The sequence below is a fragment of the Epargyreus clarus genome, unplaced genomic scaffold (genome assembly GCF_041222505.1).
Source record: "Epargyreus clarus isolate Ecla_fem2 unplaced genomic scaffold, WU_Ecla_fem_2.2 ptg000002l, whole genome shotgun sequence".
In the NCBI taxonomy this organism is placed as follows: domain Eukaryota; kingdom Metazoa; phylum Arthropoda; class Insecta; order Lepidoptera; family Hesperiidae; genus Epargyreus; species Epargyreus clarus.
In genome coordinates, this window is record NW_027332210.1 from 1,118,068 (window position 1) to 1,143,110 (window position 25,043).

Here is a 25,043-nt window from a genome sequence, read left to right on the forward strand (position 1 = left end):
AGCAAACGACGTCATGATAATTAGTTTCAGAACACGTTTTCACCGATTGCATTCCATATATTAAGAACTCTGGCTAAGCTCCAAAGTTTACGTCTTGTGTAGGTTGTACATATATGTTGAGAGCAGAGGACAAATAGGACGGGTAGGACTGTAGTTCACTGGCTTAGTCCTAAGGGATGGTACTTCAACTTTAGTTGTAACTTAGTAGTGGCTGAACATCATATGGACTGCATCGTTTCTTCTTACATTGATATAAATAAGTTTTTGGAGTTTACTCCTTAAGAAACGATTTGAGTTATAAGGCCCGGTACGGAAATTTTATGAGGAGTAAAATCAAGTGTAACACGAAAAGTTGAGGCGTAACGTAGAAAGAGACAAACATATATATCTGTAGGATTGAACGTGTAAAAGAATGAGATGGAATACATTACACAGCGTATCTCATTCTCGGGGTCTCCTCTTTGCGCGATACTTCGTAGTCTCACTGTATAGTTCACTACCTCCAGTCTGAGAGTTGAATGTGTGCGTATGTTTGTACGTGTGTGTTGCGCGCCTGCGTATTACGAAGTTCTGCCACAACTTATAATTCAAAGTGAAAGAAATCAATCATCCTAAAATTGGATTTGTATAAATTGACCACAATTATTATGATTATTATTTATATTATTTTGTAACATACTTTATGTAATACGCATTATTGAAGTAATATAAATAATCCGAATAATTACAGATATATGTTTGTTTCTCTTATCATTTTAGCAGATGCGTTTATTTCCCCTTTTTTCTATTCGATATATATCATAATTATCGTTCGTAAGGAGTAAACTCCAATCGTGCGTCGTAGCTGACACACACACACTTTTTTTAATATATAGGAGTAGCAGACGAGCATCCAGTCCACTTGATGGTAAATGGCTTCTGCCGCCCATGGACATCTGTAATCAACTAGATAGGATTAGATATACCTACATGAGGTCTGGCACAGATGCGCCGCTACCCCTGAGGACTAAGCTGTAACGCCTCGGAAAAGTATGTCTCCCTTACCACACCCTTACCAAACTAGAACATTAGCTCTTAACACTGTTATTATGAGGCAGAAATAGTTAACACAACCACCACCTTCAAGTTCAAGTTGTACACATATGTAGGGAATAGAGGACAAGTACAGTACCCTTACCATGAGTCTTTACGTTTCGACAAATATGACTGTTTTGGTATTTGTTTACGTATTGGCCCATACAATTTCCAAGTTCCGATATAATCCGCTAGGGGCGCTGACTGGAAATAGTATGGGCAAATACGTAAACGAATACCAAAACAGTCATATTTGTCAAAACGTAATAACTCATGGTAAGGGTACAGGACGCATAGGACTGCAGGTCATTGACGTAATCCTTAGGGATGGTACTTCAACTTTAGTTGGAGTTGCTTACAGATGTTTAGTAGTGACTGCATATCAGATGGGCTGCATCGTTATAATTACACTTTTTATGACATGGATGTAAATTACGTTGTACCAAGGGCAAAATGAACTGTGATGAACAATTATAAACTTTTTATACAATAATAGCTCACCCGGCAAACGTTTTGTTGCCATATAAATAAAAATGTTAAGGGTGAACAAGCCTTATCACTTAGGAGTATGAAAAATAGACAGTAGCCGATTCTCAGACCTACTGAATATGTACTTAAAATTTGGTAAACATCGGTAAAGCCGTTTCGGATGAGTACGGTAACAAACATTGTGACACGAGAATTTTATATATAAGTCGTTAGAAATACCAAACGAGAAGTCAACCTAATGTTTGCTATGCATGGTTGTCAGACGTCATCAACCAGAGATGAGATTAGAGTCCTAGTTCGGCCACAGGTACACTGCTACTCCTAAGAACTAAATTAGAACGCCTGTAATAAGTATGTCTCCCTTACCACATCCTTCACGCTGGAACAAAGCAGCGCTTAACACTCCTGACATTGATATACTAATAATACATTAGCATGCTGTCTTATAATATTTTATTCCTATTTTTTTAAATATTTCATTACTTTTTTTAAGTAAACTTTTTAAATTTTGTATGAATTTAATTTAAGGATTAACTAAAGGTGGTAGAACCCTTTGCGGTTCGACTCCGGCGGCACCACCGCCACACCTATTTCTACCTAATAATAGCTGTGTTAGGCGCTGTGTTCCGGTTTGAAGGGTGTGGTAAGGGAGACAGACTTTTTGGAGGCGTTCCAGCTTAGTCCTCAGGGGTAACGGCGCATCTGTGGCCGACCTCAGGTAGGAATATCTAATCCTATCTGGGGTTGATTACAAATTTCTATGCGCGGCAGTAGCCACTTACCATCAGGTGGACTGCATGCTCGTCTGCTACTCCTATATTATAAAAAAAAAAAAAACCTACCTACTAACTATATCATGGTCTTCCTACAGTCCGTGAACCGAATTGAGATCTAAGTTCTAGTATCTACGTGCTCGGGGACTACACAAGGTTTATCGCGGTTCGATGATTCTCTTGTTTATGAACTTTTAAAATAGCTTATATGGTGGTTTGGTTAATATTATGAAAATTTAAACGCTTTGTGCAGCCTTTTGATAGCTTGTTAGATACGCTTCTTTGATTTTGTAAAAATATTGTTTAACTTTTTTATTATAATATAGGAGTAGCAGACGAGCATGCAGTCCATCTGATGGTAAGTGGCTACTGCCACCCATGGACATCTGTAATCAACCCCAGATAGGATTAGATACTCTACCTGAGGTCGGCCACAGATGCGCTGCTACCCCTGAGGACTAAGCTGGAACATCTCGGAAAAGTCTGTCTCCCTTACCACACCCTTCGAAACGGAACACAGCAGCGCCTATCACTGTTGTTATCACGTAGAAATAGGTGTGGCGGTGGTGCCGCCGGAGTCGAGCCATAAAGGGTTCTACTACCTAAAAAGCTACCTCCTATTTACTTTTATTTATCAAGTTTATTAAGCCTTTTAACGACTGACAGGCCAAATAATAAGGAAAGGGAGGTAGTTGGTTTTATGGTAGGAGTCATAACTTTTTGTGTCCTCATTTAGGAACTATGTCTGGTTAAAGGTGTGTTAAGGTTATATATGATACTGTTATAGGGATAAGGGATAATGGTGAACTATATACTTGTCGGAGTTTCGCTTTTCTTACGACAAAAGTACGCGTAATTGTACTTCAGTACGAATTTCAAGACATGCCCCTTACATGTCTTCTATTTATCCAAATCGAATAAACTATTATACAATTATTCATTATCCAGTTGAGTAGCTTTAATTTCAATTTTTTTATTGTTTCTTTTAGAGGGTTTTGTTGACTTGAAAATAATTTTCCGAGACATTCTAAGTTAGTCCTTAGGGGCAGCGGCGCATCTGTGGCCGATCTCAGACAGGAATCTAATCTTATCTGGGGTTAATTACATGTCCACGGGTGGCAGTAGCCACTTATCAGTTGGACTGCATGCTCTTTCGCCACTACTATATTATAAAAAATGTTTTTTTTTCACACCAATTACTCATCATCAGCCCTCTACTATTCCAGTGCTGGGATTGATTTTTATTATTGTTTTCTCCTTCAATAACTTTTACTATATTTGGACATACTTTAATTTTTTACAAAACATTAAAAATATTAAAGGAGGTTAAAAAACTATAAAAAATTTAAAAACAAAACATATTTACTTATCCTATACAAAGGGCTTATATTTGCCCCAAAACCCACTTTAAGGGCGATCGGGCCCAATCTCACGCCGTGGGCCGTTAGAGATAATTCCCTAATTCAGAAAAGGGCTAGCCGTGTCCCTTGGGTATAGTTGCCAGCCCAAAAATAGAAACCGGACTCCATATACACGTAGTAATTATTTTCATTTCAGGGTAAAAATTGTAAGATGTTCTTTGTAAGGGCTCGTTTTATTCTTTTCTCTTTAAATGTAACGCATGATATAACGAAATGCTTCAAATTAGACCTCTTAATCAGCCGGTCCAAGGTTCGAATCCCAGGCACGAATTCCAGGTCCCAGGTTCGAATCTCTGATTTTTCAAAGTATGTAAATTTATCGTATTCAAAATGAATTTGACGGTGAAGAAAAACATCGCTATTGAAATGATTTTTTTTAATTCAAAATAGGTTATTTACAGAGGAGAACAATGAAATCAACACACCGTAGAGTTCTTTAAAATAAGTTCTCAAAGGTGTGTGAAGTCTATCAATTCGCACTTGTCCAGTCCAGTGAACTATGGCCTGAGCCCCTCTTATTCCGAGCGGAGACGCATACTCAAAAGTGGGATATTAAGTATAGTCCGCACCAAGCTGCTAGTCCGCTCTGAATATAGAAATGAGTCGCGTCGCTATAGCAAATTGTATGACTACACCTGCTCGCAACAACTTCAGAGCGGACTAGCAGTTTGGCGCGGATTATACATACATACTAGTGGTGCCCGCGGCTTCGCCCGCATTTTAAAGAAATAATATGACATACATAAAACGGAAAATTTGTACCTGCATTGGAATGACAGTGGTGCCATCTATCGAAAATTGGTCTTACCAACTCCCAAACCCTCGTGGTCTCTTGGACAACAACTTTGCTAAAGATCATCACTTGATCGAGTTTCGATTCTATAACTACTTACGAATTAAAAATTAATTAAAAAAACCTTTTCCCACGGACTAAATAGTGAATCTAGACCATTCTCAAGTCCCCTTGAATACACACAACGAATTTCATCAAAATCAGTCCAGTCGTTTAGGGGGAGTTCAGTGACATACACACGCACATAAGAAATATATATATATAAAGAAGATATATGCTACCCTCCATAGTCGGGTAAAAAAGCAAAGCGTAACACAGTTTAGTATATAATATTCAAATGACAGAATTTCTCTAAAGAATTCACAATAGATTCATGGTAACAATGCATCGTAGAACCGTAGCATTCTCGTAGCTCATAATAATCGTAATTGCCACGTGCGTAGCGCAGTTCGTAGCTTGCTACGTATAGCTACGCGGTTGCGACCTTCGCTTAGTTTTTGATGTGAAACATCTATAGTCTATAGCCGCACGTAAAACCGATTTCTGGCGTGGCGACGCATGCCGTGACGCTATACGATGGTATATATATACAGTCTATATGCAGTAGTGTGTACGGTGTGGCGACGCGTCGCCATGCGCAATCGAATTCAATAAATAGTCATCGTTATCTGGAAAAAAATCGTAATATTTTATTTTATCATTATGACATATTAAGTTCCTATCACAATATGTTCTTTTCTGCATATTACTTTTACAAAATAATGTCGATGTTTCACATCTCCCAGGCGTCCCGTGACGGCACACATTTTTTTTCATTTTTATATAAGAGTAGTAGACGAGCATGCAGTCCATTTGATAGTAATTACTGCCGCCCCTAGACATCTGTAGTTAATCCCAGATAGGATTAGATACTCCTATCTAAGGTCGTCCACAGACATGCCGCTACCTTGCCTGGAAAGCATCGGAAAAGTATGTCCCCTTTACCACACCCTTCAAATCACAACACAATAGCGTTTAACATTGGTGTTGTTAGGCAGAAATAGGTGTGGCGCTGGTGTCGCCGGAGTTCTATCACCTAAAACAAATTAGCGTGGTAAGGGAGACATATTTATACGAGGCATTCCAGCTTAGTCCTAAGGGTAGCAGCGCATTTGTGGCCGACTTTAGGTGGGAATCTAATCTTATTTGGAATTAATGACAGATATCCATGGGCGGCAGTACTTACCATCAGATGGACTTCATGCTCGTCTGACACTCGAGTATTATTTGAAAATGAAATTAAGTTGATTTAAAATATAATTATGTCAATAATTGTTGATGTATAATTAATACTTTAAGTCATCAATATTAATCGATATTTATAAATAAAGTATATTATTAGAATTATTTTTGAAAGAAAATTATTGGATGTCTGTAATATAAAATAAGTAAAACTAAATTACAATGTCTTATGTGCCATAATTATAAAATATCTGTCCATATTATTACAATGTTTCTAGAATGAGCGTAAGATTTTCATAATATGTCACTCTCATTAATTGCATGTTTAATTAGCAATTTACGGGATTAATTTTAAACATAATACTAGAACGCTGCAACGAACCTAAGCATTATTGAGTAAAATTGTTAGTTTAGTATCTCTAATTAAATGTTACCAAGTATAATGTTTCATTAGTAAGTAATGATTAAACGCGAAGGTTTAGAAAATTAGTATCGGCAATAATCGGCTATCTTCGGATTTGTATAACGAAACTCTAACAGGCAGATATCTATTGAGAGTTGTTGTTACAACTCTCAATAGAGATGACACTTTTTGTTGTAGATTGCGCGTTCTACTTATTAATTTGCTCCTAGGATTTTCTTTTAGGTGTTAAAGACTCAAAAAGACAAATATAAAAAACACCCAGACCCTTTAAAGTAATCTCTATTTTCATTTTCATGTTTGATTATCAGGGCATATATTCCGGAACGGTTTGCGTAAAAGAGTAGTTTTACTTGTTGTGCCTTGCATGATGTTTACAGCTCTCTATTACATAATTCGAAGAGGACAGTGTTATAAAAATATTTTAAATACATTCGTAAGTTCAAATATTTTTAGAAGGATTTTTGAAAGGCGGTTTGACTCCGGCGAAACCACCGCCACATCTATTTTTGCCTAATAACAGCAATATTTAGCTCTGCTGTGTTCTGGTTTTAAGAGCGTGGTAAGAACGACAAACTTATCGAAGCATTCCTGCTTATTTCCCAGGCGCATCTATGGTCACCCATAAGCAGGTAGAATGTCCGATCTTATCTGAGATTGATTACAGATGTCCATGGGCGGCATTAGCCAGTTACCATCAGATGGACTGTATGTTCGTCTGCTACTCTTATATTAAAAAAAAAACTACCACTTGTCGGTTAGCAGTATCGGTGAAACACAAACATGGCATATATTTTCGAAGCTGCTTAATCGCTTCAAAATTGTAGTAACAGTTATTCGTACATTTATCGCTTCTCGCCTACCCTCCGCAGTGAGACAAGTCATTAACCCATTGACAGATATATATTTTGGAAGATAAGCTCCCAGTCAACGGAACCTCCGCCCCCTGAGCGTGACTGAAATTTATCGTTTTCTATTTTTCAATCTATTCGAGTTTAGGAAATTTAGAGGGAATTGAGTTAGAGAGTTATGGGCGTTGTTCTGTACAGTTTTGTTCTGGCGGAAATAAATAATTCGCTCCTGTGGCACCACTGTCACATTTTGCCGCAATGCAGCGCTGCATTTTGTTTTTTTTTTCGCGTGATAAATATAACCTAACCTAACCTAACTTACCCTTAGAATGAGTTTTTACGTATTTACAAAAATGACTATTTTTGTATTTGTTTACGTATTTGCCCATACATTTCCAATCAGCGCCCCTAACGGACTATATCAGAACTGTTTGGAAATGTATGGGAAATACGAAAACAGAAAAAAATACAAAAACAGTTATTTTTGTAAAAACGTAAAACCTCATACTAAGGGTAGTGTACAGTTTCGTTCTAGCGGAAATAAATAATTCGCTCCTAAGGCACCACTGTCACATTTTGCTGCAGTGCAGCACTGCATTTTCTTTTTTTTCGAACGATAAAAATCCTGCTGAAATCTGTACCCTTAGTATTAGGCTTTACGTTTTTACAAAAATTACTGTTTTTGTATCTGTTTACGTATTTGCCCATAAAAATCCAATCAGCGCCCCTAGCGGATTGTATCAGAACTATAGTGTCAGTAACGTAACATTAAATGTCTAAATTGACAAAATGGCTTTTTATGTTTTGTCTCTCTTTTTTGCGAACATGTGAGGCAGACAAAAAGACTTGAGCACTTATTGTTACGTTTACTCAGTCTATTGAAGCAAATGGAACAGAATAATAGATTGAGTAAACGTAACGTAAAATTGTGGGATGTTTTAAAAACTCATGGTAAGGGTACAGAATTGATTGGAAATGTATGGGAAAAACGTAAACAAATACAAAAACAGTCATCTTTGTAAAAACGTAAAAACTCATACTAAGGGTAGTGTACAGTTTTGTTCTGGCGGAAATTAATAATTCGCTCCTAAGGCACCACTGCCACATTTTGATGCAGTGCAGCGCTGCAATTTCTTTTTTTTCGAACGATAAAAAGCCTGCTGAAATCTGTACCCTTAGTATTAGGCTTTACGTTTTTACAAAAAATACTGTTTTTGTATTTGTTTACGTATTTGCTCATACATTTCCAATCAGCGCCCCTAGCGCAATGTATCAGAACTGATTGGAAATGTATGGGGAAAACGTAAATAAATACAAAAACAGTCATCTTTGTAAAAACGTAAAAACTCATACTAAAGGTAGTGTACAGTTTTGTTCTGGCGGAAATAAATAATTCGCTCCTAAGGCACCACTGTCACATTTTGCCGCAGTGCAGCGCTGCGTTTTGTTTTTTTCGAGTGATAAATAGCCAGTTGAAATCTGTTTTGTAACGGCGCATCCGTTTTTCTGAAATATTGCGCTGTGTCTAGATAGATAGATTCAGTGTTTAAACTATTTAGTTAGTTTTCTTAACTTTAGTACTAATAAAAACTTACGAAATTAAAATTAAGAAAATTGTGGCATGATTAATTATGTTATATTATATTTCAATATATTTTATTAAAGTTAAATATGTAATATTTTTGTATTATTTTATAAATAACTAGCTGACCCGGCAAACGTTATGTTGCTATATAAATAAAAAAATGTTAAAAGTGAACCACCCTTATTACTTAGGGGTAGCTAGTACACTATATAATACAAACATCCAGAACCATGACATTTACATTTATCGTTTTCATTTTAGTTCAGCCGGGAAATGAACCTAGAACCTTTTATAAATTCATACCCCTTTCCACTAATTTACTTTGCTCCATATACTGAAATGTGCTCAGAACTTTCCCACTTTGGGGCAGATTCAAGCCCAGTAGTGAACACAAAGGGTTAAATTAGACCAAATACATCACATTTAAAACTCATACAATACAAGTTTTGAAAAGAAAATGTAAGTATATAAAGCGAAACATTTAACTTGTTGAAAGGGACCCTAAAAAGGAATATCCCATTGTTTTCCTTTCACAAAGGTTATTGATGCGTTTTAACGCTCGATATTGCTCGCCGCAGGGGATAAGGGTAAAACACATGTGGCGTTTTAAAGCTGCGGTTTTTAAACGCGTAAATATGACAAAATATGTTGCTTATTTCGTTGTATTTTTACAGTTTTTAATTATCTTTATTCGACTCAATAAGAAATTAGAAATAACCATTAGCGGCGATTATCAAACATCAGTTGAACTGTATGGCCTTCTTTATAAGATTAAAGAAGCCAACGAGCATGCATTCCACCTGATGGTAAGTGGCTACTGCCGCCCATGGATATCTGTAATATACCCTAGTTATGATTAGATATTCCAACTTAGGTCGGCCACAGATGCGCCGCTACCCCTGAGGACTACTTTTTTTTTTTTTTTTTTTTTTTTCTTTATTGGTTCACTAAACTGGACATAACACATTACAACAAACATAAGTATATGCTACTTTACAAAAACTGACTTTTTAGTGGTAAGTCCTTCTAGAAGTGAACACTACATGCATTAGAAAGTTTTTGATTACACTTCAGAAATACAAAATAAATTCTTTAAATTTTTTTTTTTACAAAGGTTAAAAGCAATATACTTAAAAACAATATTAATAAAGACAAAAATAACTTAATATATCTTACTTAATATAACTTAATATATCTACTTAACAGCTATTATTTGATTTTAGTGAAATAAAGTAATTTTTAATTGACATTATTGATGCATCAAAAATATCGAGGTCGCTGCAAATTTTGTTATATCCTGAGCACATTCGATAAAAGGCAGAGTGTTGTCCATAATTTGTGCGACAGATTGGTAGTTTGAATGTTGTTCTATTATGAAGACGGCTATTAGGGCGTGGGACAGCTAGGTTAATTTTATTAAGCAGATCAGGACTATCGATTTTACCAGTGATTAATTTGTGCAAATACACGATATCAGCAATTTTACGCCTTTCTTCTAGTGACGTCATTTTAAAGTGAGCAAGTCTAGAGTCGTAGGATTTTAAATTACGACAGAGATTATTTGAGTAAGAGAGGTGATAGAGAAATTGTTTTTGAAGTCTTTCTAATCGATGGATATGCACGGTATATGTCGGACTCCAGACCGGACTGCAATATTCTAACAAAGATCTTACATAACTATTAAAAAGTAGAATGGGAATTTCAAAATCTTTAAAAAATCTAGTTTGACGTAAAACAAAACCAGCCAAACGAGCTCCTTTTTTGGTAATTGAGTCGATGTGCTCCCGAAAGTTAAGCTTGGAGTCAACAACAACACCAAGGTCGCGGATGCTAGAAACTTCGCTGATAATTTCGTTATCGATATAGTAACTAGCCAACATGGGATTCTTTTTTTTGGTAGAGAATTTTAAATGATAACATTTTGATGCATTCATTTTCATGAGGTTCTTTGAACACCAGCTGCTTATAGCATCAAGGTCATTCTGTAAAGATCTTATATCACCTTGACTTTTTATGGTTCTATATAGCTTGAGGTCGTCTGCAAACATTTGGTAATTTGATGTTATGCTAAGGCACAAGTCATTGATAAAAACAAGGAAAAACAAAGGACCCAAATGTGAACCTTGGGGCACGCCAGATGGAACTGTTTTTGGTGCAGATTTGAACCCTCTTACGGATACTAATTGAGACCGGTTTTGGAGATATGACTCGCACCATCTAAGCAAAGAACCACATATACCTGCGTGGCCTAATTTTTTGATAAGCAATTTATGATTAACCACGTCGAATGCCTTTGAAAAGTCAGTATAGATAGCATGAACTTCGTTTTTGTCTTCTAACGCACTATTTATATCACTGACATAATCAAGAAGGTTTGACGTGGTTGATCTGCCGGGCAGGAACCCATGCTGGTGGTTATCAAAAACAGGTCTTAGATAGTAGTAGATTCTTTTGTGAACAAGGGCTTCAAATAGTTTTCCAAACGCAGATAAAATGGAAATTGGTCTGTAGTTCGAAATGTCATTTTGATCACCTTTTTTGTGGATAGGCGTGACATATGCAATTTTCCATTTAGTAGGAAAAATGCCACAATGGAGAGATTTATTAAAAATGTAATGTAGTGGTTTAATGAGCTGTAAGGAACAATTTTTCAGGAATAATGGAGGGATAGAGTCAGGACCAGGTCCTTTGTTTGTATCAAGTTGATCCAAATATTTCAAAATCTCTGGTTCAGAAAGGTAACATGATGACATTGCCCCATGAACACTAGTTTGCTCGTCGGTTATTAACGAAGAAGTCGGAGCATTATCATTTCTGTATATTGAATAGAAATATTCTGAAAACAGTTCACTTATCTCTTGCCCGCCTTGTGCAATACTTGTTTTGAAGAACAATTCATCTGGAATTGCGTTACTGTTTGATCTTAGAGATTTAATAAAGGTCCAGAAGAATTTAGGGTCTTTTTTAATGTGTTTTTTGACATTTACTTTGAATGTATTTAAACATGATTGCATATTTTTATCACAACGTTCTCTAAGCATTTGATAAGTTAACAGGTCTCTAGGATTTTGATACTTTTTATATTTATTATGAAATTTAGCTTTTTCTTTCAGGGTTCGTTGCAAAGAGCGGCTGAACCAAGTGGGGTACTTATTACTATTTTTACGTATTGGTGTATGTTTACAAATAATAGGATTAATCAAATCATAGAAGGTATCCACAGCTTCATCAATTGTTTGGTTCGGTGTAAAATGTTCTCTCCAATTTATTGAATCTAGTTCCTCTCTAATACTATTGTAATTTGATTTATAGAAATTTAAAGAAGTTATTTTATTTATTTTTGAGGACTTGTATGAGACGGACTGTAGAGAGATAGATAAAGTGGGGTGAAATTTATCTTCGTCAACTAAGGGGTTACTACTCTTAGATACCGAGAAGGAGCCAGTCGAATTTGTAAATACTAAATCAAGCATGCGTCCATTCACATTATATACTCCATTGATTTGATGAAGGCCAGCGAGGGAAGTAGTATCGGTAAGTAAGCTATCAGTAGTGTTGATTATATTAGTTGGTAGAAATGTATTAAGGTTCAAATCGTGTTTCCATTCTATATTGGGTAGGTTGAAGTCTCCTGCCAGCAAGAATAGGGATTTACTAGGTATTTTGTGTTGAATTACATCAGATATATTTAATACTAGATTATTGAGTCGAGCATATGTAACTGGCGGAGGAAGATAAACTAGGCAAATGTAAAGGGAAATTCCTTGATTAAGCTTCATACTAATCCAGAGATCTTCACTCTCCGATTCCCATTTGGTTTTACGTATGGGTTCATATTTATTTAAAGCTGCGAATAAAACGCCGCCACCATCACTTTTGCTAGATGATGTAGAAGATCTATCACGCCTGAAAATCGTATATCTATTATCAATTATCTCATGATCAAATACTGAATCTTTAAGCCAAGTCTCTGTCAAAAGAACAACATCCAAATCTAGTTTAAGTGCATTAATTAGGATTGTATTGGTTTTAGTCCTTAGACCTCTAACATTTTGATATAAAATATTTAAATTGTTGCATTTCAAAGTTGGGTTGAGTAACGGAAACATATGTTTTTATTGTTTAAAGGGATTTTAGAAACTCCAAGTCTTTAACTACAAAACTTTTAGAATTAACGTCTTTTCTTATAAATACACGCCCGTTGCGGACCCAAACAAATTGGTAGTTCTTATCTCTTGCGACCTTGCGGACTGCAGCGTGTAGTTGCTTGTTTGAAGGTGACAGATGCTCGCAGACGTATATGGGCTTCTTTTCACCAACTAAGCCTAAATGCGATGTATTGAGTTTGTCAGTTTCGTGAGACTTGTTAAATGACTTGACTGCAGCTAATACTCTGTCTCGTACCAGTGGACTAGACAATCTTACAACAATAGATCGAGGCCTAGTGGACTGTTGATTAACCTTTGCCACGCAATGAAAGTTTAGCAACTCGTGTTCCGGCAGCTCGCAGTCTATCTTTGTCGTGAGTTCCTTCAAGATTGTTTTTAAATTTTCAGATTTACGTTCAGGAACACACTGAATTTCTAAGTTACAATCACGAGATAACTGTTCAAATTGATTTAATCTATTGTTCAGATCTGACACTTGAGACTGCAATAACTTATTTTCGTGCTCCAAATCACCAACTTTCTTAATTTCTATATCGAGAGCGCTTTTAAGTTGGTCGTACTTAGAGGTCATGTGATTTACACTTTCGGTGAGTTCTTGGATTTTGCTACGAGTGTCTGAACTTTCAACTGAAAAATTATTTCTAATATCCACTAGAAGTCGTGATAAAGACTCTTCCAGTTTCTTATCGATGTATTGTTTCAGATCCTCGTTACTATTGCCAAGAGGCGAGTTAAGTTTCGGCGTTGTGTTAGACCCCTCAGACGGCGGAGTGATAAACTTCTCTAATTGTTTTTCAGAAGTCTTACAGTCTGAGCACTTCCACGCTCCTTTATATGCTCGCGATTCTTTGGAGAAATTATCAGGTGATATGCCTAAGCACTGATAGTGAAAGCTGGATTTGCACTTAGAGCAGACTTTTAGGTCAATACTTTTAATTTGCTTCGAGCATTTATTGCAGACGCCCATTTTACAAAAAACTAATATTTTTCCCACAATTGGGTAATTTTCACAACGATGGCAACACTTGCTGGGTCAGGAATGACTTTGCTAATGTCAGATGAGATTGACACTTGTCAGTTTTGATCGTTGACGTTGCCAATTTGATTTTGACACCACGATATTTCGGTCACTTGAGGGTATTTCAGTTTAATTGGTAAAGTGGGTAGAAAATTCCAACTTATCTTTATCGATTTTAAGGATTTCCACTGGATTACACTATTGGATAACGATATCCTCGGAGAATTGCACAGTTATAGACACTTGGCAAATACTTTGAACTAAAACTTTTACGGATTTTTATATTTAATTGAAAATAACTCAGGAGCGAAGTGTAAACAATAACAGTGTTGCCAACTGTTATTGTTTACACTTCGAAACGGAACACAGCAGCGCCTAACACTGCTCTTATTAGGCAGAAAAAGGTGTGGCGGTGGTGCCGCCGGTGTCGAACCACAAAGGGTTCTACCACCTGATGGTAAATTGTTACTGTCGCTTAACGACATCTTAAACCAACTCCGTATAGAACAGGGGGTTGATACCTGACACCGATTAAATGCATTGCCTTTTCCCAGGAATATGTTAGTCAGCATCTCTGATCTTTCAAAGTTATGCGCGTCTCACAAATTAATTAGCACTTGCTTAAACGGTGAAGACAAATGTCGTGAGGAAATCTGCATACTTCAAAGATCTATAAAACAAGTTTTTAGAGGTATGTGCAGTCTATCAATTCGCACTTGGGCAGCGCGGTGGATTATGTTAATCCTTCTTATTCTGAGAGGAGACTCGTGCAACAAGGTGCAATAAGTTGATGATGATGATGATGTGTTATGTGTTGAAAAGTAACACATAACACATCATCCTCATCATCATCAACTTATTACTGTTCCGCTGGGCATATACTCATACATAACACAAAACAAACGCCACATGCGAACCAGCCTAATAAGTCTCTCAACCTCGCGTCAAAGTGATTTACAAGGGAAATATTCGCTGACTTCGAGAATGGGTCGGGATTGGTTGTAGGGTCGGAATACGGACCTTATTTTGCGATATTTTGAAGAATATGCTCTTATACACTCCAAGATGTAAAGGGTAGAAGAGTCGGGTGATCGCTCAAATATATATTGGACAACTTCAATAGGAAATATTTGAAATATTTTAGTTTTAATATAATAAGGTTGCAATTCCAATTCCAAGTTTGTTTTCTGGGGTAGGGGATCGATTTTAGGTAAGACTTGAAGTTAACTCTTCATGGTTTGACTCTGAAGGCACCACTATAACCTATTTCTGCCTCATAACAGCAGTATTAAGTAAAACTTGCGCAAGTGAAGCAAAGCGCTTGAATGAGGCATTTTTACTTAGTCCTCACGGGTGTATCAAAAACCCACCTATGAACTACTTCGGGTAGAGCCCGCGCCAAACTTTTAGTCCACTCTGAATATAGAAACAAATCGCGTTGCAACAGCAAAGTAGAAGACAGCGCGGGACCCCTTGGCACCCATCCGCTGCCCACTCTCTCTCACCCACGCTCACCCCGCTGCTCTCGCCCACGGGTACACAGCTGCGTTAGTGTGTCCTTACTGTTGCTACGGAGTTAGTATATGCTTGTAGTTGTGTTTGGCCGCATTGTTTCTTTGACTAAATCTGTGCGCAACAACTTCAGAGCGGACTAGAAGTTTGCCGCGGACTTTACCTAAGTCTTATATCCTATCTGGGGGTATTACACACAAAAAAGTGCGGCATTGACCAATGATATGAATACTATTATTATTTTGATATGTTATACGATATACATGTATATGTTATAGTATTACGATATGTTATAACATCATTTATAGATTATCTATTTGACTGTTATTATACCAAAAATATCTAAAGTCTATATCGTATCTATGCCGCCACTGCCAATACGAGATACGCCAATCCGTACTATCCTTATCCTTATCCTTACTATTGTTTATATGTGTTATTTTTGTGAAAAATAACGATAAAAGCTGTTTTTGATGTGAAACATCTATAGCCGCACGTAAAACCGATTTCTGGCGTGGCGACGCATGCCGTGCCGACGCGTCGCCACGCTATACGATGGTATATATATATACAGTCTATATGCAGTAGTGTGTACGGTGTGGCGACGCATCGCCATGCGGATCGTAATATTTTATTTTATCATTATGACATATTTAGTTCCTATCACAATATGTTCTTTTTTGCATATTACTTTTACAAAATAATGTCGATGTTTCACATCTGCCAGACGTCCCGTGACGGCTCACATTTTTTTATTTACGTTAATTACGATGTATAGTGACATCGTAAAGCTAAAGAATTTTGTTTGATTAAATGGTCAAATTTTGAACTTGGTCGGATTTGATAATTTATTTGTGAATTTTAACGGCCATTTCTAATTAGTGTTCTATTGCGTAAAATACAGACAGTACAGAAAATGCTGAGGACATTATTTAATCATGTGGCTAAACCACGTTGCATAGCTAGTAAGCTTATAAGGAAGAAATAAATCCAAAGAAACTCAAATTACACACTAGTCTTCTAACGAATTAAAAACACAAGCTTGTGGACAGTAGGGTGTTATTTACCCTCTGTTATTGGTTCCAACAGTGATTTACTTGGTTTGTGATAGATAGCTTTCTGCTATTTCTGTAAATTGTTCTCGAACTTACTGCTATTTATGACGATATAATTTTGTGGTAAAATAGCTGTTAAAAATAGCAGTTTGATATTTATGTTATGTGTTGTCTATCTTACAAATAATATACCTTAAATTGCCTTATATTGGCAAATCCTTTTCAACATAGCAGACCATTTAGTTATTACTGGTTTTTTTATGTAAGGAATAAGAGGCAGTAGAAAACTGTGTGAAGACATTATTGTTGAATGCGGGCAAAACAGCGTGGCTTAGCTAGTAAGTCAATAAAGAATAAATAAATAACACATAGTCACTATTCACGAAGGGACAGTGTAGAGAATAGATATTGTTTTATTTTTAATGTGGGTGTAACTTGGGAAAATGTGGGTTACTTCACTAACGAATTAAAAACACAAGTTTGTGGACAGTGGGGTGTTATTTACCCTGTTATTGACTCCGTTGGATTATATTTAGTTGTTACACTAACACAGATATATAGTTTTCTGCTATTCCTGTTCTCGAAAGACTGGACTCGGAGGCTGTTTATAACGATATGTTATTTTTGAGAAAATAGCGGTTAGTGATCTATGTTATATGTCAAGTTAGTATTGATAGTCGGTCTCTGTTATATTTATTTTTGCGTTATAACAGTGGTGTAATCCGTTCTCTTCTAAGGGCATATATTTCAAGTTGACTTAGGTACATATGGGGCTGTCCCTGTAGTCCCGGGACTAGAATAGGGCTACGGTATCTCCTGCCTGTCGTAAGAGGCGACTAAAAGGGGGCTTCGGGGTTGCGGGCGGCAAGAGTGGGAGCTCGAACCGTTCAGCAAGCGACCCCGGGAAGGACGGCGGTATGTGTGGTCGCATACCGTCATAAACACTACATGGTGTGGGAGGAGCGAAAACTGCTCCCCCAGGGTAGAGCCCGTTGGGCATCGCGCTTGGAGGCTCCGGATGTGTTCCGTTGGAGATCCCGGAGTTCTCCAACAAGCGTTGAGGACGGCCACCGGGGGGGTTTTAGTGCGGTAAAAATCCCACATAACCCGGCGTCGCTCCCACGTCGTCGGGTACCTTTTGAAGGTTTCCCCCTCGAGAAAAAAAAGGTACATATGGGGTATAACTTAGCCCTCAGGAATACACATCTGTAATCACCTTTAGTTAGAACCTATGGTCTATATGGTTTTCATTATAACGTCCATAGCGGTCAGTGACCCCTTACTATTAGGTGGACTGCCTGCTCATTTGCTTCTACAATATAATTAAAAATATCATATCATCACTGCTTGTTATTTTAAATAATAAATATTCTGATTTGAACAAAACAACGATATTCGAAGCAATAACAGATACGCTTGCAATATGTGCGAATATTCTTTGAATTGGATCAAAGATAGATTAAAAACGAAAGACAAAGCTATAGAATATAGTATAGTATCATAATTACTATAATTCTGTTGTACAGTTTGTACATCTATATCTGCCCTATAAAAAGTGTTAAGCCCTGCTGTGTTATGGTTTAAAGGTGTCTCCCTTCACACATACATTTCCGAGGTATTCCAGCTTAACCCTCAGGGGAAGCGGCGCATCTGTAGCTGGCCTCAGGTAGGAATCTAATCTTATCTGGGGTTGCTCACTGATGTCCATAGGAAGCAGCAAATACTTACTATCTGGTAGACAGCATGGTCGTCTGTTGCGCTTATATTATAAAGTAATAATAATAAAAAATTATGTAAATACAATCACTGAACTTAAGAAATGCAGAATTATATTTACCCAGGCCCACCGACGGAAAATTTGTTTCCCAATAATTTATTTTTATTCAACAACGCTTCTTCCAAATTTTTTCGTTGAGAACAAAATTGACATAATTTGTATTATACGTTTCGCGTAAGTCTTGCTAGCTCTGCATATAAATCGGTAGAATTTATGTTCCAACATTTTATTCGAGACGCTTAGTCTGTTCTTTTGGTCTGAGTCTATACTGCATTGTTAGGGCGCGTCAATGTTCAATCCCTATGCGGTTTGCAAATAACGCTTCTATTTTTTGAATCGTTAGTGAAACATTTCTACTTGTCTAACTCGTATTTTTTATTTTTATTTTTGCGGACAGTTCAATTAACAAATAATAAAGAACAAAAACAAATTGTTTGTTTGTGAAGTCGCTAGAACAACTGTTTGTTAAATGAGAAATAGGTTCTTTAAAATTTGCGTAACGTTAAAGTAAACGTAAGTAAATAACTTAAAAGGAGGATATATCCAGTATTAGAAGGTAGAAACAGTAAGGTTTGAAGGTGGTAGACCTTCTGGTTCGACTCTGCGGCATCACCGCTGCACCTATTTCTGCGTCATAACAACAGTTTAAACGCTGCTGTGTTCTGGTTTGAAGGGTGTAGTATGAGAGACATACTTTTCCGAGGCGTTCCAGCTTAGTCCTCAGGGGTAGCGGGCATCTGTGGTCGACCTCGGGTAGGAATATCTAATCCTATTTAGGGTTGATTACAGATGTCCATGGGCAGCAGTAGCTACTTATCCATGGACTCCATTTACCTATCTATCTAAATTACTTTCGAAAACATTCTCCCAATCAAGTACATTGCAAATCTGGAGGCACGGCAGTGCCTCCGCCAAGTCGAGCCAAACAAAAAGCGGCACGGCCGTACCATTCTTTTCTCGAATATAAATCTTCTTTATTCAATCACATTACAAATTAATTACTTTTACGCTTTGCGCAAACAAAAGATACGCAGTTCGTGGTACGCGGCCATTTTTTTCGCAAATTGAAATATTAAAACGTTTAATTCCCGAGACATCGCATTAATTACGATTGTTTGTTATTAATTATGTTCGTAATGACGAAAAGACGAGTAGCGTTAAAATGTAATTCGATGAGATTTTCTGCTGTTTTGAAATGTAGTCTCTAACCATGGGTGGTAGTACCATATGTGGTTCGACTTCGGCGGCACCACCACACCTATTTCTGCCTCATAACAGCAGTGTTAAGCGCTGCTGTGTTTTAGTTTGAAGGGTGTGGTAAGGGAGAAATACTTTTCTGAGGCGTTTCAGCTTAGTCTTCACGCGTAGTGGCGCATCTGTGGTCGACCTCAGGTAGGAATATCTAATCCTATTTGGGGTTGATTACAGATATGCAGTCCACCTGATGGTAAGTGGCTACTGCCGCCCATGGACATCTGTAATCAACCCCAGATAGAATTATATATATGATAGTTTCTAAAGATATGTAAGTTCTACCAAACCGTACTTGATCAGCGCGGTGTACTATGTCCTAATCTACTTTCACTCTAAGAGACCCGTGCCCAGCAGTGAGACCGAAATAACTTGCCAACGAGATAGCTAATTTGCTGATTCCATTGCAAAATAACACAACATTAATTAAACCACACATGAGCTACACTCAAAGGTCACACCGCAAAAAATCTTTCAATTAACATAAGTGGAAAAGAAGAGTGATTAAATTCTAGAGGGTAGGAATGGGGTCGATGGCAACCGAGCGGTCCACCTGATGGACATTAGTTGTTTGTTTTTAAAATAACTTTATTTAATATATTAAAGGTACACAAACGTTTCACAATAACAGTAATGTTAAGTAGAGCAATCTTACTTTCTTTATTATATTTAATACAGACTAAACATGCCTTTTTAAAATATTTAAAAATAATCAATTGTAGTTTTTTGACATAACGAAACACAATTAAATAATTCAAAAGTGACATTAGTAATAAATCTCAGATAAGATTAGTTTTTTTTCGTTTTTTTTCTTCCATTCATGTACATTTATAACTAACTACAGATAAGATTACAATTGTTTGCTTCTATTTTTTTATAATATAGGAGTAGCAGACGAGCATGCAGTCCACCTGATGGTAAACTACTGCCGCTTATACATTAGTAATCAATCCCAGATAAGATTAGTTTTTCTTTTCGTTTTTTTTCTTCCATTCATGTGCATTTATAACTAACTTTAGATAAGATTATATTTTTTTGTTTTTATTTTTTTATAATATAGCAGTAGCAGACGAGCATGCATTCACCCTGATGGTGGGTGGCTACTGCCGCCCATGGATATGTATAATCAAACCCAGATAAGATTAGATTCCTACTCGAGGACGGCCACAGATGCGCTAGTCCGCCTAAGGAATGCCTCGGAAATGTTTCCCTTCTCACACCCTTCAAACAAAACACAACAGCACTTAACACTGCTATTATAAGCAGAAACAGTCAGTACCACAAAGTCTAACCACAAAAGATTCTACTCAACTACTTATCACGTAATAAATAGACCACATAAATTTAAACCAGCGAACATCGATAAACTTTAGGTTCTCAACTAACAGCTTATAAATCGAGTTCACACTCCACAACTACTCAACTATATCGGTATGCAAGATAACAAACTTTAATTAACTCCCGCGACCCCATTCCTATGCTCTAGAATTTAATCACTCACGTCTTTTTCCACTTATGTTAATTAAAGGTTTTTTGCAAGTCCCGGAGTCGACCTGCTACCACCGTTACACTTATTTATAACAGGCCAACCTCAGGAGGCTTTAAACTTATCTGGGGTTGATTATGGGTGTCCATGGGCGCCAGCACTTCCCATCCGGTATATGCTCGTTAGTTATTGTAATATTATAAAAAATGTAGCTAACTTCATGGTGTTGATTTTATCTTTCGGTTTTGTAACTCTCATTCCCAAACGCCCCCAAAAAGCATTGAAAAATTGAAATTGAATTGACGTATTGAAAAAGCATTGCTGGGTTCTGGTTTGAAGAGTGTGGTAAGGGAGACATACTTTTCCGAGACGTTCCAGCTTCGTCCTCTGGGGTAGCGGCGCATTTGTGGCCGACCTCAGGTAGGAATATCTAATCCTATCTGGGGTTGATTACGGATGTCCATGAGCGGCAGTAGCTACTTACCATCAGGTGAACTGCATGCTCGTCTGCTACTCCTGAATTATACAAAAAGCATTACAATATACTTAGTTGGAATTGCTTAAACTAGTCTATTCTCACCAGTGTTTAGTTCAGTGGTTTCTAAATATAATTGTTTAATTGTGAAGTCACCTAGACAAGGATTACGGTTACAAAGCAACTTTGTTCTATTGTTACGTGGTTATAACTTTGTATAACTTTAATATTGATGTGGAGTTGAATTGAAGATATACAATGATTCCAATGCGATTGTGTTTTTTTAGAATAAATTATAGTTAAAAAACTAAAAGCCACGCTAAAATCGCACAAGGAAAATCGTTACTGATTCCTGACGATCCTGATGAGGAGTTTGGGATAACATGATTAAAATCGTGTATTGTCATCGGTTCTTGATAATTGTATCTACAAAATTTTAAATTAATCGGAACGTTCAAAGTGGGTAAAAAACATACACACATATATACAACCCAAGCTTATAAAAGCGTGGTAAAAAAGAAATTGTGACATAGGTATATTGATAGACCCACAGATTTGGTTCGACTCCGGCAGCACCACAGCAACATATTTCTGCCTAATAAGACGCGCGTAATACTGCTGTGTTCTGTTTAAGATGTGGCTTACCACAACCATCGTGGTTGGCCGAGGCATTCCAACCTAGTCAAGTCAAATCGCAATTGCGCCCTACTAGAAATACTTGTGACAGTGGCTCCCCTCTCCAATCATTCTGGCTCTACAAACTTTCAGTACAATTGTATCGAAATTATTAGCGCAAAAAATGTATTATTATTTTCATATTATTCCGACGTTACATTAGTATTACATCAGTTTCCAAAAGAAATCGACGAAAGAATCAAAATAATTATAGAAAAATCCGACAGCTAATAAAATAAAACATAGATCATTCTCGCAATTTTGACGAATCCAACGACACCTCATATTTTAAAATCCGTAAATCCGTTTGGGCAGTAAGGCGTGCCTAATGAGACATACATACATATTCTCGAAAAACATTACCTTCCGTCGAATAAAAAACAGGTTTTTATACTTCGCCAAAACTATTTCCCAAATATTTTTGCAAAATACGATTAAACGATTAATACGATTTAAATTTGAACTCGAATTCTTAGCTCGCTAAACCAAAAATCTCCTCTTTTAGTAAACTTCTTATTATCAAACATGTCTTCATTAACTTAAACGATATTTTTTTCGTCCTTAAAAATCCTGAAATAATTGAGTATGTATACTTAAGTATATGGAATATTAAGTCAAACTTGTCGTCATTAGGTACAACAATCATTTTTCTTTACCAAAAGTCTTCAAAGGATCGATTTTATTTATAGAACGACACATTTAAATTCCCGAACCCTTTCTCCCTTTCTTCCTTCTCCAACCCTTCCCAAATAAGCATAAGAAAATAGGAATAAATAAACAGTTTCGAATACAATTTTTTCCCAAACATATGTCATATGAAACTTACATATCACAAAGTGGCATAACCACCATCATGTTTCATGGGAAAACAACCCCTAAGTATTCGGCCTTTAAGGGCATAATTGCGTAAGAATTCCGTTCAACTTTGGGTACGCACTTATGCTTTTTAAAAGTTCTCATCGTATATTCTCAAGGAACCACTTAGTAATAAGTATATGTTATTCACAAAGGCGGCGCTAGTGATGTGTATGTTATCGATATTCAATAAATAACACGTTTATTACACCGAACACTAATTTTCGACATAGATTTATACATCGATATAAATATACAGGGTGAATTTATCAAATGGGCCTTCAGGGCCAGATCCGAATCTATAAGTATCAGCGTAAAATGCTGAAAGCCGTTACGAAGACGATTTTGATAAAAACTACAACAGCATCACTACTTTTTAAAAATATCTTTATCCATAGTCGGGAATCGAAAGAGTGCGTTTCAAAAAAAAAAAAAACAATATATTATTCTACTATCGCATAGTGTCGCTTAAACGTATAAGGATCGAATTCTGTGAGTAAAGTTAAATGACAAACTAAAGGAAGGGTTATCTCACGGTGTTTTCATTTACAGTTAAAGCAAAAAAATCAGATTTGTAAATCAGAGCCTGAGATTTGAACCTCGGACACCTCGATCGATACGTCGAGTTTCACTAGGCTATCACTGCTACATTAGATGGATTAATTAATTAAAAACGGGTGTATATGTCGACGTTAGAAATATAATCCAACTAATTTTTCGTGTTAAGTTCCACCTCATAAATACTGTATATGAATAATATCTTTGATAAAACCAACGTAAATGTAATTAGAGAAATAACACACAACATGCAATGTACGAATACTTCATGATGTTTAAGTGGGAGTGGTGTGAACAGACACTACTTTATAAATATAGTTATAGCAGTATTTTAGTATGATAATATCTACTTATAATTAAAGTTTAGTTCCTATATTTAGCCCCTTAGGAGATAAAAAGTTCAAAAAATTTTATAGTGATTGTTAGTAAGATTATTAAATTATTAAAAAGAAAAAAACAAAAGATTCACATTTCCTTTCTCTTCATAATCATCATTCATCATCAACCCATTACTGTCCCACTGCTGAGCACGGGTCTCCTCTCAGAATGAGAAAGATTAGTCCACCGCGCTGGCCAAGTGCGTATTGATATTCTTCACATACCTTTGAGATTTTTTTTATAAGTCACACAGGTATGCAGGTTACTATGTCTCACGATGTTTTCCTTCACCGTTTAAGCAAGTGATAATTAATTTCTAATACGCACATAATCTTGAAAAATCAAACGTGCGTGTCTGGGATTTGAAACTCGGACCCCTCAATTGAGAGCTCGAGTTTTTTAATCACTAGGCTATCACTGCTTTTGCTTCCTCTTACAAAAGATTAAATATTGACGGCCTTAAAACATCGATATCACTCGGACAGCTCTAACCGAGTTATTTGCACAAAAGTTTACAACTCCATAAAAATGGAGGATAAAATTTTATAATTCACGTCGCGTCTACGAGATGAATTTTTAATTATTTACCCTCCGCACCGCTCCATTACTCCTTTCAACCAGATCCGAAGTTTGCTATTTTAGGGTTCCGCACAAAAAAGTTAAAAACGGTAGCAAAAACCCTATTACTAAGCCTTCCCGTCCGTCTGTCACGGGGCTATATCTCGTGAACCGTAATAGATATACATTTGAAGTTTTCACGGAGTATGTATAATGATGGCCGCTATAACTACACGTGCTAAAAATAAATAAGCTTGAAAATAAATGGGAGTCAATATACAAGAAACTGCTATTTTTCGACGTTTTTCGCTCTATCTATTGATCATAGGTATACTTAGACATTTAAAATTTTCTCGAACATTTTACTTCTATGGTTACTATGATCAAAATACTAATTAAAACTGGTGGTACGGAACCCTCTGTGTGCAAGTTTGACTCGAACTTGGCCAATATTTCAACTTCATTTACTTAGAAGGTGGTAGAACCCTTTGTGGTTCGACTTCGGCGGCACCACCGCCACACCTATTTCTACCTAATAACAGCAGTGTCAGGCGCTGCTGTGTTCCGGTTTGAAGGGTGTGGTAAGGGAGACGGACTTTTCCGAGGCGTTCCAGCTTAGTCCTCAGGGGTAGCGGCGCATCTGTGGCC

The 25,043-nt window shown here is 36.8% G+C and overlaps 1 protein-coding gene across 1 annotated transcript in view; it reads left to right on the top strand.

The window, feature by feature from the left end:
- The window catches only part of Octalpha2R (alpha2-adrenergic-like octopamine receptor), a 513,118-nt gene that overhangs the window by 57,883 nt on the left and 430,192 nt on the right, over positions 1–25,043 (top strand). The gene's annotated exons all lie outside the window — the stretch shown is intronic.